The 12,084-nt window shown below is 40.8% G+C and overlaps 1 protein-coding gene across 1 annotated transcript in view; it reads right to left on the bottom strand.

Moving 5' to 3' along the window:
- Positions 1 to 12,084, bottom strand: part of LOC122539433 (thrombospondin type-1 domain-containing protein 4) — a 155,481-nt gene that overhangs the window by 49,142 nt on the left and 94,255 nt on the right. The window lies entirely within an intron of this gene.

Here is a 12,084-nt window from a genome sequence, read left to right as displayed (position 1 = left end):
TGGAAACATGTATAGGATGCCAAATGTACCCCGTGATTGAGTTAACAGGCTGACAGGTCAGGAAACAGAACATATACATTTAAATTAAAAATTGAGACCATGGCACCCCATGGATTTATTCAAAAACAAGGCATTAAGTAATTATGGAGTACAGACAACAATAACAAAGCATTTCAGAATTCTTAGAAGTCTTTCAACTGAGTCCTGTAACCTATGGAACTCTGTATTAACCCTGCCAATGCAAAATCAAATGGTTGAAATAAGTGTAAGGAAGAGACATTTGAGGTTATACTGAGTCTGTGGAAGTGGAATGCACAGAAGACTAATAAACTGTCCAGCTCCCACCATTCCTCCCCACTGCCTGCCCCTCCCCCCCATTCACTAACTAGAGAAAGAGACAACTAGTGGCAAGTGTGAGGTTTGAGAAGATGTGCCCTTCATAGTACCTCAGCAGGGAGGAGGAATTGAATCTGTGCTGTTAGTGATGCGCTGCATTATAAATCCAGCCACTACACAAGGCCCTCTCCCATAGAATCCTACAGCATAGAATCAGGCTGTTCAGCCCATCAAGTCCACACTGACCCTCCAAAGAGCATCCTGCCAAGACCCAACCCCCCTACCCTATCCCTGTAATCCTGAATTTCCTACGCTGCACATGGACTTTGGACTGTGGGAGGAAATCAAAGCACTTGGAGGGAATTCATGCAGGCACAGGGAAAATGTGGAAACCCCACACAAACAGTCGCCCAAGGGTGGAATTGATCCCAGGTCCCTGGCACTATGAGACAGCAGTGCTAACCACTGAGCCACCATGCCACCCAATTCAGGCAGCTTCTTGCACAAGAATATCAGATCTTTCACAGCTGACAACTTGAATAAATCTGATCACCTGGTTGAATAGAAACAGAACAAACGTTCCATTACCATCTAAGAAACTGCTGATTATATCTTCATGAAATATCACAGTTTGGAACTTCTAACTATGCTGCTGCTGGGGCACCTGTAATGTTCCGAATGCTGATGTTCATTCAAACTTGGCTCTGAAGAGGTTAAATCTACAGGATCGTAGGATTGGGAGATATTGGTTAAGTTTCAGACAGAGTACCTGAAATATGCTTCTGTTAATCAAATCATTTCAGGTTTTCGCTGGCTGCTCATATGGATTCCAATTGATGAAGTATTTGAAACCAGCAGCAGTTACTGTTACATTAACATTCAAATTTTGGGGTGAAAATGAGCAAGATGAAGAGAAGCGCACACATTTGGAGAAGCCTTTGTAAAAAAATGTGCAAGGTTAGGGTTTACTCAGTCAGGTTTAAAAAGTTGTGAAATGCTATTGTGTGGGGAGGGGGGGATGGTTAGAATTAAGAGACAAAAATAGAAATTGCTGGAAAATTCAGCAGGTCTAGCAGCAACTCAGGAAAGAAATCAGACTTAACATTTCAGGTCCAGTGACCCTTCCTCAGTTCTGAGGAATGTTAACTGATGAGGAATGTTTGAAAACTGCATTTATATTCGATGGAGTTTAGAAGGATGAGGGGGGATCGAATTGAAACTTATAGAATACTGAATGGCCTGGACAGAGTGGATGTTGGGAAGATGTATCTATTGGTAGGAGAGACTACAAACCAAGGGCACAGCCTTAGAATAATGAGAAGACTTTTTAAAACGAAGACAAAGAGAAGCTTGTTTGGCCAGAGAGTTAGGAATCCATGGAATTCATTGCCACAGAAATCTGTGGAGGCCAGGTCACCTGGTCATTGAGTATATTTAAGACTAAGATAGATAGGTTCTTGAATATCAAGGGGATCAAGGGTTATGGGGAGATTGGGGTTGAGAAACTTATCAGCCATGATTGAATGTCAGAGTAGACTCGTTGGATTGAATGGCCTAATTTCTGCTCCTATGTCCTATGGAAGTTATGTTGAATCACACACCAATCAACTTGGTAAGAGCTAATTGGAGAGCATCTCAGTGAATCTCAGGCCTCGACACTAGTATCTTGGCTGCCAGCCAATCAGAATCTGTCAGCCTCTGGCTCCTGAAGACTGTCAGTTGAGGCCTACTCTTGAGGGAATTCAATGGTAGGAAGGTCAGTTTTTTTCTTTAGCTTCTTGCCAGGCATGAGGGTCAGAGGCAAAGGCAGAGAGTTCCCCCATATGTGTATTGGGGGACAAATGAAGATCCTGCCTCTAACTCAGTGGGCAGATTCACCTTGATTACTTCGTTGGAAACCAGTCACTTTTATTACCTGCTAGGAAGGCAGGTAATTGGAAAATGGCAAATGGAGGCCCTGAAATTGCTGGGCATTGAGAAAGCCCCCAGTGGACCTTCTCACCTAATACTTAGTTAATGATGTGGTGAGAAGGCGACAGGTATCACTCCAGTGCTGACTTACTCAGTTATTTTCTTATTTGTTATGGACAAGACCAGGCAACCCCAACCAAAATGTAGTAAGGAGATAGCTTAGACCCTAACTTATATATTTATTTAAAGGCAAGTAGAAGGTACTATGTTCCACCACTAGCAAAACACACTTTATTCTTACAACACAGTTAAAATACAAATGAAAAGATGAACCTGTATAACTTTAACTCTATTTTAAATACTTAACAAGATAATATACGATTCAACCACTAATCATCAACAGTTCCAATGTAGGCAGCATTCCATAAACACAGCCTTGGCAAGGCAATTCAGCAAAACAATTTTATTCCCATGTGCTGTCTTTCTCCAGTCCAACCGAAAGAAATACTGAAAAAAGTCTGTCTCTTTTATTTCTGCCTATGTCTTCATTAGCAGCAGAGAGAGAGGGAGAGTTCTGTCTTTTAATTCCAGCAGCCACCTAACTCAAAGTCAAACTGAATGCAAAATCTAAACTCCCTTAGTTCTGTGTGAGCCTGACCCTGCCCACTCATACTTAGTTGTCTAAATTTAAAAAAAACCCAGGAGCACTCAAAAGCTGTTTACCATCTGCAGGTCTGAACCAGACATTTCGGAACCACATCTCTCTGCAAGAGAAACAGGACAGAACACCATCTCCATTAAAGGCACAGTACCATCACACATTTTGCCATCTGTATGATGGAGAATGTTGCAGTCTATCTTTCACAGTTCAAATCCTGCAACTAGCGATTGGGTTGCCCACTTTAGATCTATCCCAATTTTTATTTCCATTGTCTTCAATTCCACGGACAGTGTGTCACGCCCAACCAACTTCAGCTGCTTAGTGAAGAGTCACTCGTCTATCTTAAACTGAGGCTGCTTGCGGATTACTGCTCAGCGCTCTACTCTATGCACAACTCCTCAGATACCAAATCATGCAGCGTGCATGCAATAAGATCTGGACAAAAATTCCTGCTTGTGCTGACAAGGGGTAAGCAACACTTCCACAGGTGCCAGCCAATAAGCACTGTCATGGAGCAAACCTAACTCCCTCAAAATATATTGAGAAGATAGCCTAGACCCTAACGTTTATTTTAAAGACAAGTGTAAAGCATTGTGTTGTGTCCCGGATGTAATTTGATTGGTCAAACTGCCACCCTTGATGCAAAACACACTTTATTTATGAACTATAGTTAATAGAGAACAAAATAACTGTTTTAACTGTATATATATCAAAATGCTTAATAAAATCATATATACAAACTACTACTATTTAATGGTTCCAATATAGTAACATTCCATAAACATACCCTTGGCAAAGGCAAATTCAGTAAAATAGATTGTTTCATGTGCAATTCTAGCTTTTAGCTGTAACAGAAGGGGGAAAAATTGCTTCCACATCCAGCAGCTACTGCTACTGAGAAACTAAAACTAAAAATCCTGATTTTGTGGGAGTTCAACTCCAATCATTCAGGCTGCTTCTATTGTTCCAATTTTTAAAACATCAAAAGTCACACAAGCTATTTATTAGATTCAAACAGACAGCTTGGTACTCTGTCTTAAAACTTCTTTTCAAATATAAAGCAGGACAAAATACATCTCTGAAAGTCATAGCATCATCACATCACTAAGAAACAGCTTAACCACCTCCTCATAACAATCAAAGACATTAGCAATACTGCCAAAAGACCTAGCCGAAACATCTTGAGATTCACACTGATAGAAAGTCAACTGGACCAATTTTATAAATAAACCAACATAATATTATTGAAGAGTGCACAATTTAGAAAAAAATGTATTGCAGAAAGTCGCAAAGGCTGCTTTGTTAACATCTGCCAAACCCATGACCTCCAACAGTTGGAAGGACGAAGGCAGCTGATACATGGGAACATTTTCAACTCCTCGTTCCTCACCAAGGTACATATCATCTTTGGATACGTATCAAACAGAAGCCAATATGTACTTCAAAAGGATGACTATACTTGACAAATTTCATTGAATTCTTCGATATGTACAATGCATGATAGATAGGTAAAGTCATCCTGATATCTTTCTTTAGATATAGGGAATGCCTTTGACCAAGTCCCATGTGGGAGATTGTGATTGAAGGTTCAAAGGAAAAGTCCAAGCTAAAACTAGCTTTTCCAGGTGGTTGAAAGTGACTAGTGGTGTCTGCAGGGTTCGGTTCTGAGGCCACTCCTAATTATTGTGTGTATCAGTGATTTGGACACTCTGGGAGTGGAATCAAAATTCAGTGATGGTAACAAAAATTATGGTTAATTCTTTGAAAGACTAAATGAAGCTTCAAAGGGATATCAAATGAGATACAGGAATAGGTTAAAACATGGTTGATGGAATTGAAAGTCAGTAAGGTTCAATTCCTGCCTCAGGCGCCTGACTGTGTGGAGTTTGCACGTTCTCCCCGTGTCTGTGTGGGTTTCCTCTGGGTACTCTGGTTTCCTCCCACAGTCCAAAAACTGTGCAGGTCAGGCGAATTGGCCATGCTAAATTGCCCATAGTGTTAGGTAAGGGGTAAATGTAGGGGTATGGGTGGGTTGCGCTTCGGCGGGTCGGTGTGGACTTGTTGGGCCGAAGGGCCTGTTTCCACACTGTAATGTAATCTAATCTAAAGTGTGAGGTAAATATTTTGTTTAAAAGACAAAGGATAACATCCAATGAAAGAAGGTCAGTGCTGTGGAAATTCTGAGGCAAGATTAATAGGACAATAACTGCAACATCTCAGGTGTATGAGAGCGTAAAACAAAATGCTTGGTTTTATCATAAGATGTATAACATATTAAAGTTAAGAAGCAATGTCAACTGTAAAGGTAAAGCCACCATCATCTTACTCCCATATTAGAGAGAAACAACTGGTGGTGAGTGTAACCTGAGGATCACTACATCTCAGGTAAGCGGCAAGATTGAGAAAGCAGGACCTTTGTGGTATCCTCAGCTGGTGCGAGAATTGAACCCACGATATTGGTATCACTCTGTTGGAAACAAGCCACCCAGCCGACTGAGGTTATCTATCCCTAACATGATCTGGATGTGCGTTTGCTCACTGAGCTGAATTGTTCATTTTCAGACGTTTCGTCACCATACTAGGAAACATCATCAGTGAGCCTCCAAATGAATCTATTTTAATATGATGCTATCTTAATATGAGAGCAATTTTTGAGAAGATTTGTAGTTCAGGTTGATGATAAGTTTGTAAATTGGCTTGCTAAGCTGGAAGCTTTGTTTTTAGACGTTGGTAGACATCACCCACCTTAAGAAACCAAGACCTATAAATAAAGAGGCGGGACATACCACCAGCACTTCGCCAGAGACTCTCACTGATGATGTTACCTGGTCATGGTGACAAAACGTCTGAAAATAAACTTTCCAGCTCAGCGAGCTAACATACATACTTATCTTAATATGATCTAATTTGAAATCCTGTGTGTTGTATTGGGCTCCATAATCAAACAGAGTGATTGGAGTTTTCCAAAAGGCCATGCAAATGCACTAGGATTCTGCCTGATTCAGATCCAACAATTAACTTCAAAAATTGGGACTTACTTATCAGGTTAAATTACTGAGACAAAAAAGTGCTTAAAATTATGCAAGTATAGACCAGAGTAGATAGAAGCTTAACTGTTTCCAATACTTCAGGGGTTTAGACCAAAAATCCATTAAATGTAACAAAACCAAACATTATGAGACTTGAGGATTCACATCCAGATATAGTGATTGAGGGGGACACTATATTAATATCCAAGATTATGGCCAGGCAACAGATGAAGGAAATGATTAAAGGGCTAAATGAGCATCAAATGTGATTGGGAGTAATTTCTAGGTCCAAAAACTGACAAAAACAAGTTGGGCTGAAAGGTTTATTTCTGTAATGCTCCACATTAAGTACCAGTGAACACCACCTCACGACAAGTCTGCTGAGTTTATACCTTCAGCAGACAGCAAAAGTGAAAAAAAATCAGGATAATGACTAAAAGAGGAAGAACAATGTTTGATAATTGCTAAAGTCTGGTTTCTAACTCTGACATTGGTTTAAGTGGAGGAGACGGCCTATGGGGTTAATACTAGACTATTAATACTGGGACCCAGGTTCAAATTCTGCAGGATGGTGGAAATTGAATTTACTTCAAACAAATTCTGGGATTGAGAGTTTAATGATGACCATGAAACTGTTAACGAATGTCAGGGAAAAACCCATTTGGTTCACTAATGTCATAAGAGTCATAGAGATGTACAGCATGGAAACAGACCCTTTGGTCCAACTTGTCCATGTCAACTAGATACCCCAACCCAATCTACTCCCACCTGCCAGTACCCAGCCCATATTCTTCCAAACCCTTCCTATTCATATACCCATCCAGATGCCTTTTAAATTTTGCAATTGTACCAGCCTCCACCCCATCCTCTGGCAGCTCATTCCACACACACACCACCCTCTGTGTGAAAACGTTACCTCTTAGGTCTCTTTTATATCTTTTCCCCCTCACCCTAAACTTATGCCCTCTAATTCTGGACTTCCCCACCCCAGGGAAGAGACTTTGTCTCTTTATCCTACCCTCATGATTTTATAAACCTCTATAATGTCAACCCTCAGCCTCTGATGCTCCAGGGAAAACAGCCCCAGCCTGTTCAGCCTCTCCCTATAGCTCAAATCTTCCAACCCTGGCAACATCCATATAAATCTTTTCTGAACCCTTTCAAGTTTCACATCATCTCTCTGATAGGAAGGAAGAATTGCACGTAATATTTCAACAGTGGCCTAACCAATGTCCTGTACAGCCACAACATGACCTCCTAACTCCTGTACTCAGTACTCTGACCAATAAAGGAAAGCCTTCTTCACTATCCTATCTACCTGCGACTCTACTTTCAAGGAGCTACGAACCTGCATTCCAAGGTCTCTTTGAACAGCAATACTCCTCAGGATCTTACCATTAGGTGTATAAGTTCTGCTAAGATTTGCTTTCCCAAAATGCAGCACCTCACATTTATCTAAATTAAATTCCATCTGCCACTTCTCAGCCCATTGGCCCATCTGGTCAAGATCCCATTGTAATCTTCGCTGTCCATTACACCTCCAATTTTGGTGCCATCTGCAAACTTACTAACTATACCTCTTATATTCACATCCAAATAATTTATATACGTGATGAAAAGTAGTGTCCTTTAGGGAAGGAAACCAGCCATCCCTTACATGGCCTGTATACCCACAGCAATGTGGTTAACTCTCAACTGCCCTCTGGGCAATGAGAGATAGCTAATAAATGCTGGCCCAGCCAACGACATCCACATCCCATGAATGAATGAAAAATAACTGGAATTTCAAACGCCTCACATTTGGTGCCAGGCTGCTACATTGCTACAAACCATGGAAAACGGATATGCAGTCAATACAAAAACCAGTTACATAGTTTAGATGTTCATGGAATGTGAGGTGAAATTAACAAAACATGAAAATGTTGGGAAAACTGCTGTTAAACATAACACGAGTTTAAATGACAAATGAAGTGTCAGAGAATTAGAAAGGATACTTTTGTTCCGTTTGTACAACAGAACTACTTTGTAAGATCCATATGTGACCCGCTGCAGATCTTTTCCTTTTGGACAAATATTAACCAGCGTTAAATCAAACAGTTTTTTACACTCTGTCTAACAGTTCCTTTCATCTCTTAATTTACCCATTAATTTGAAAGGGATGCAGGCTATTCCCACTGCAGTAATCAGTTAGCCTGGTTTCACAGGCTACAAGACCTCACTACTTTTGGGATGATGTATTCAATTGCTGTTGTTTAGTAAAACTGGAAAAATAAAACATACTCAAAATAAACACAAGAGGATTCTTAATATGAATAGCTAATATGTTATGAGTGATGTTGGACAGAAAAACTGATAACAATGATGATGCCCCATTGGGGTTGTGAGGAGAATATGGTTATTTTGTGAGGAGGGATGCTGGTATAGAGTCTCATTGATTGGGGGCATTGATCTAAGACACTTAGAATCTCTGCTCAGACAGACACTAAACTCCATGTGCCCAGCAGATCTTCATCTGGCAATTCCATAATGCTACACCTCTGCTCATGACATTGTCTGTTTCGGGTACTTGGGAATTGGCTTTTGACTGAAAACATGAAATAAATACCTCATTTTCTAGCTTTTCCATCCTGAGCAAACATAGTTTTGGGATGATCCCTCAATTCCCAATATATTTCCTAACATTCTAACAAGATTGCAACAGATGAGTGAGAAGGATACCAGCAGAAAATCTCTCTTCGTCCAGCTCCAACAACATTCAATAATGCTAAATTGTTTAACCCCATTTAACTGTCATTTTTTTTCTAGCTAATATCACTGTCTCCAGCAGCCTCCAGAAATGTTTATTTGTTCACTGATGAACGTTTCTCACTGTTACACAGCTAGTCCCTTCTTTTTCTAAAAGCTATTCCTTGGCTCAATGATACTCTGTCCTTGATTTTTTTCAGAGGGGTAATAAACCAGCCTGGGCTCTGATCAGTCTGGTTTGGTGCAAAGATGAAAGGAATTTTGCGAGACATTTTGTTCATATGTAAACAGATAAGACTTCAGGCTAAAGTGGTCATGTTTTAGAAGTGACCTGTATAATGAAAGGGGAGTGGTCAGCTCTCTAGCTGAGCTGAGCTGAGCTGAGCAGTTTAGTTCAATCTTGAACTGGTAAGGAGTTCAACGGTGAGCTGTATGGAAACTCTCTCTCTCTTTCTGCCCTTCAACTTCAACCTGTAAGCATGTGTGCCATTTATACCAGGTTTTAAAGGGAGTTTGCTTATTGGGACTGTTGTGTGTATTCAGAACGGCAAAATCAAATCTAGTTGGATAGACTGAGTTCTGTATGGTTGTTAATTCTGTTCTTTGTGTTTCATTGTGTAATTTTGTGAATACATTTTTGTCTGTTTTAAACTCTAGTAGTCAACCTAGTTAGCTTACTCGGAGTAATGTTCACTGTACACTGTACCAGGTCTGGGGCTGCCTGCTTCAGAATGTTTTGAATGGTCTGGCCTAGTCCATATCACTCACTGTAGGCGTTACTGGCCATGCCAGCATTTAACTCACATCTTTCATTGTCCTTGAACCATTGCAGTCCATGAGATGTAGTTACGTTCACAGTGTTGTTAGATACAGATTTCCAGATCTTAGGACAAGCAAAGTGAAGAAATGGAGTATCAACTCCAAGATAGGGTTGGGAGCAATTGGAGGGGAATTTGCAACTGGTGCTGTTCCAGTGTGCCTGCTACAATTGCTCTTCAAATAGAAACAGGCTGCAGGTTTGGAAGGTGATGTTGAAGGTAACGTGGTGAAATTCGAGTACATTTTGGAGATGGTATCCAGTACTATCACTCTGTGTCAGTAGAGAAGGGATGTTGATTAAGTGGGCTGCTTCATCTTGGAGAGGATCACGATTCTTGAGTATTGTTGGAGCTGTACCCAACCAGACAAGCAGATGCATGATCTTGCATGGCAGCCAGTGCGAGTGGAGAGGAGTATACTTTGGCTGAGATGGGATGAGGGGGATATATGGGGGAGGGTGGGAGGCCAGAATGGAGGAAAGATTACTGGAGGGCCCTTCAATTGGCAATGGGGACCAAGAAAGAGGGCCACTACATGCCTTCACCCAACCTTCCATTGGCTCACAGTTGGCAGGAATAGACCTGCTAGGCTGCATATTGGGTCCTGGCCTCTCCTGCCCCCTGTTAATGTTGAGAAGCGGCAGGATGCAATCCTGAAGTGTCTCAATTGGGCCAGCCCTATGCCTCCCCCGCTGCTTATTAAATGGCAGAAGAATGGGTGGCCTGGCAAGGTGCCCTATATTAGGGATCCATGCATGGGCTCTCTGCCCATGGGTAAAACCCAGCCCAATACTCCTTCACCAATCAAGCACGGTCTTCAAAGATTCTGTAAAGACTTCTGTCAGAATTGGTAAATATACAAAACCCCTATCCCAAATTTAAAACAAAAATAAATCTCTAAGTTGAAAAAGAGCTTTGTACAGTCAGATAGAAAAGGAAGCTGCAATTTCAACCTAGACTGCAAATCACTGGGAATCTTTCCAGTAAATGGAAACAATTTAAACAGCAGTGTTTCAGATCACAGTTATATGGCCATAAATATACAGTATGGAAAATAAATTGTGAAATGCAACATTCGACCTCAAAATGCAAAACATGCAACTATACTAACTAATAGAAGATGGAAAAAAAATAAAGGTTCACTCTGATTCAGAACCAAGCTTTATAAAAACCCCTAAATATATCTGTTCTGAAGGGAAGGAAGATTTTAGTTGTGCTCATTTTGTGCTGAAGTTGATTTTCAGAAGCGAGCCATGGAAAACATGGGAGAGCTGATTTCCACCCTCATTTACTTCTGTTTTAAATCCCAAATGAGGCCAGTGAGCTTCAGCAGGACATACTTCTTGTATAATCGGTGCAGTCTGTTAAAAAACGTGTGGCACATTTCAGGGCAACATGTCTCCCCTGAAGCGAGGAGTTCTCTCCTCCAATAAGGTACAGATATGTACTACAAATACATTAAGTGGAAAACATTACTTTTAAGTTACAATGGGCTAAGGTGAAAATGATGGGTTATTGTACCACTACACTTCTCATTCACAGAAAATTTCACAATGTCAACCATAACTTCAAATGTAACAGCCATTTGTCGTGGTGCCAAAAAAAATCTAAACCACTCTTAGGATTGAGTGTTTGTGAGCAACACCACTTTCTGAATCATTGACTGACAGGGAACTTTATAGAGACTTTATCGCTAGCCACACAGCAGAAAGCAGAGTAGGATGATTACTTTAAATTGCCCCGGTTTTTACACTTCAGTGAAAGCACCAAGATTTGACAGGTTTACATTTTAACAAGTTGCCTTAAGCAGTTAGCAGGGACATTTCCGTAATACTAGCAGTGTGTTCTTTTTTATGAAATCCATGTTGGGTCCTGATTGTTGTGATGTACTGTTTTGAAAATGCAACTTGTACATATTGTTCACTCGTAGCTGCCAAACAGAATGGCACCAGCAGATGGAGTTGTAACAAGAAGCAGGAAAGAGCATGGAGTGCCTGCATTAATAAAGGATCCATATTGATGTTTGTGCAATATTAAATCCTGGTCAGTCTTTAGGTTCTCAATTCCCAAGACGGTGTCAATGGGACCTGACTGAGATTTTGATGATAGGGCCTAAATAGGAAACGGTAATCACAGAATCATAGCATTGTTACTGAGCAGAAGGAAGCCATTTGGCCCATTGTGCTTGCAACAGTTCTATTATCACGTGCCATTTTCTTGCCTTTCCACCATATCTTTGCACACCATTTCTATCTCAAGAATCATTTAATGTCCTCTTGAATGGTTCAATTGAACCTGCCTTCTCCTACATTTCCAGGCACTGCATTCCAGCTCCTAACACTTGCAGCATGAAAACCTTTTTTCTCACATCACCCATGCTTTGTTCACACAATGCTTTAACTCTATGCCCTCTCATCGTTTCCCCTTTTACAAGCAGGAACAGCTTCTCCCTATCTACTCTGCTCATGATTTTGTAAACCTCTCTCTCTAAACTGAGGTTTCTCATTCCTGGAACCATTCTCGTAAATCGCTTCTGCAGTCTCCCTCATGCGTTCACATTTTTCCTATAATGTGGTACAAACAG

Source organism: Chiloscyllium plagiosum, unplaced genomic scaffold (assembly GCF_037043375.1).
Source record: "Chiloscyllium plagiosum isolate Xiang-an unplaced genomic scaffold, Cpla_swu_hap1 HiC_scaffold_36, whole genome shotgun sequence".
NCBI lineage: Eukaryota > Metazoa > Chordata > Chondrichthyes > Orectolobiformes > Hemiscylliidae > Chiloscyllium > Chiloscyllium plagiosum.
Note: the sequence above shows the minus strand (reverse complement) of the source record. Positions and strands in the feature narration are given on the sequence as shown.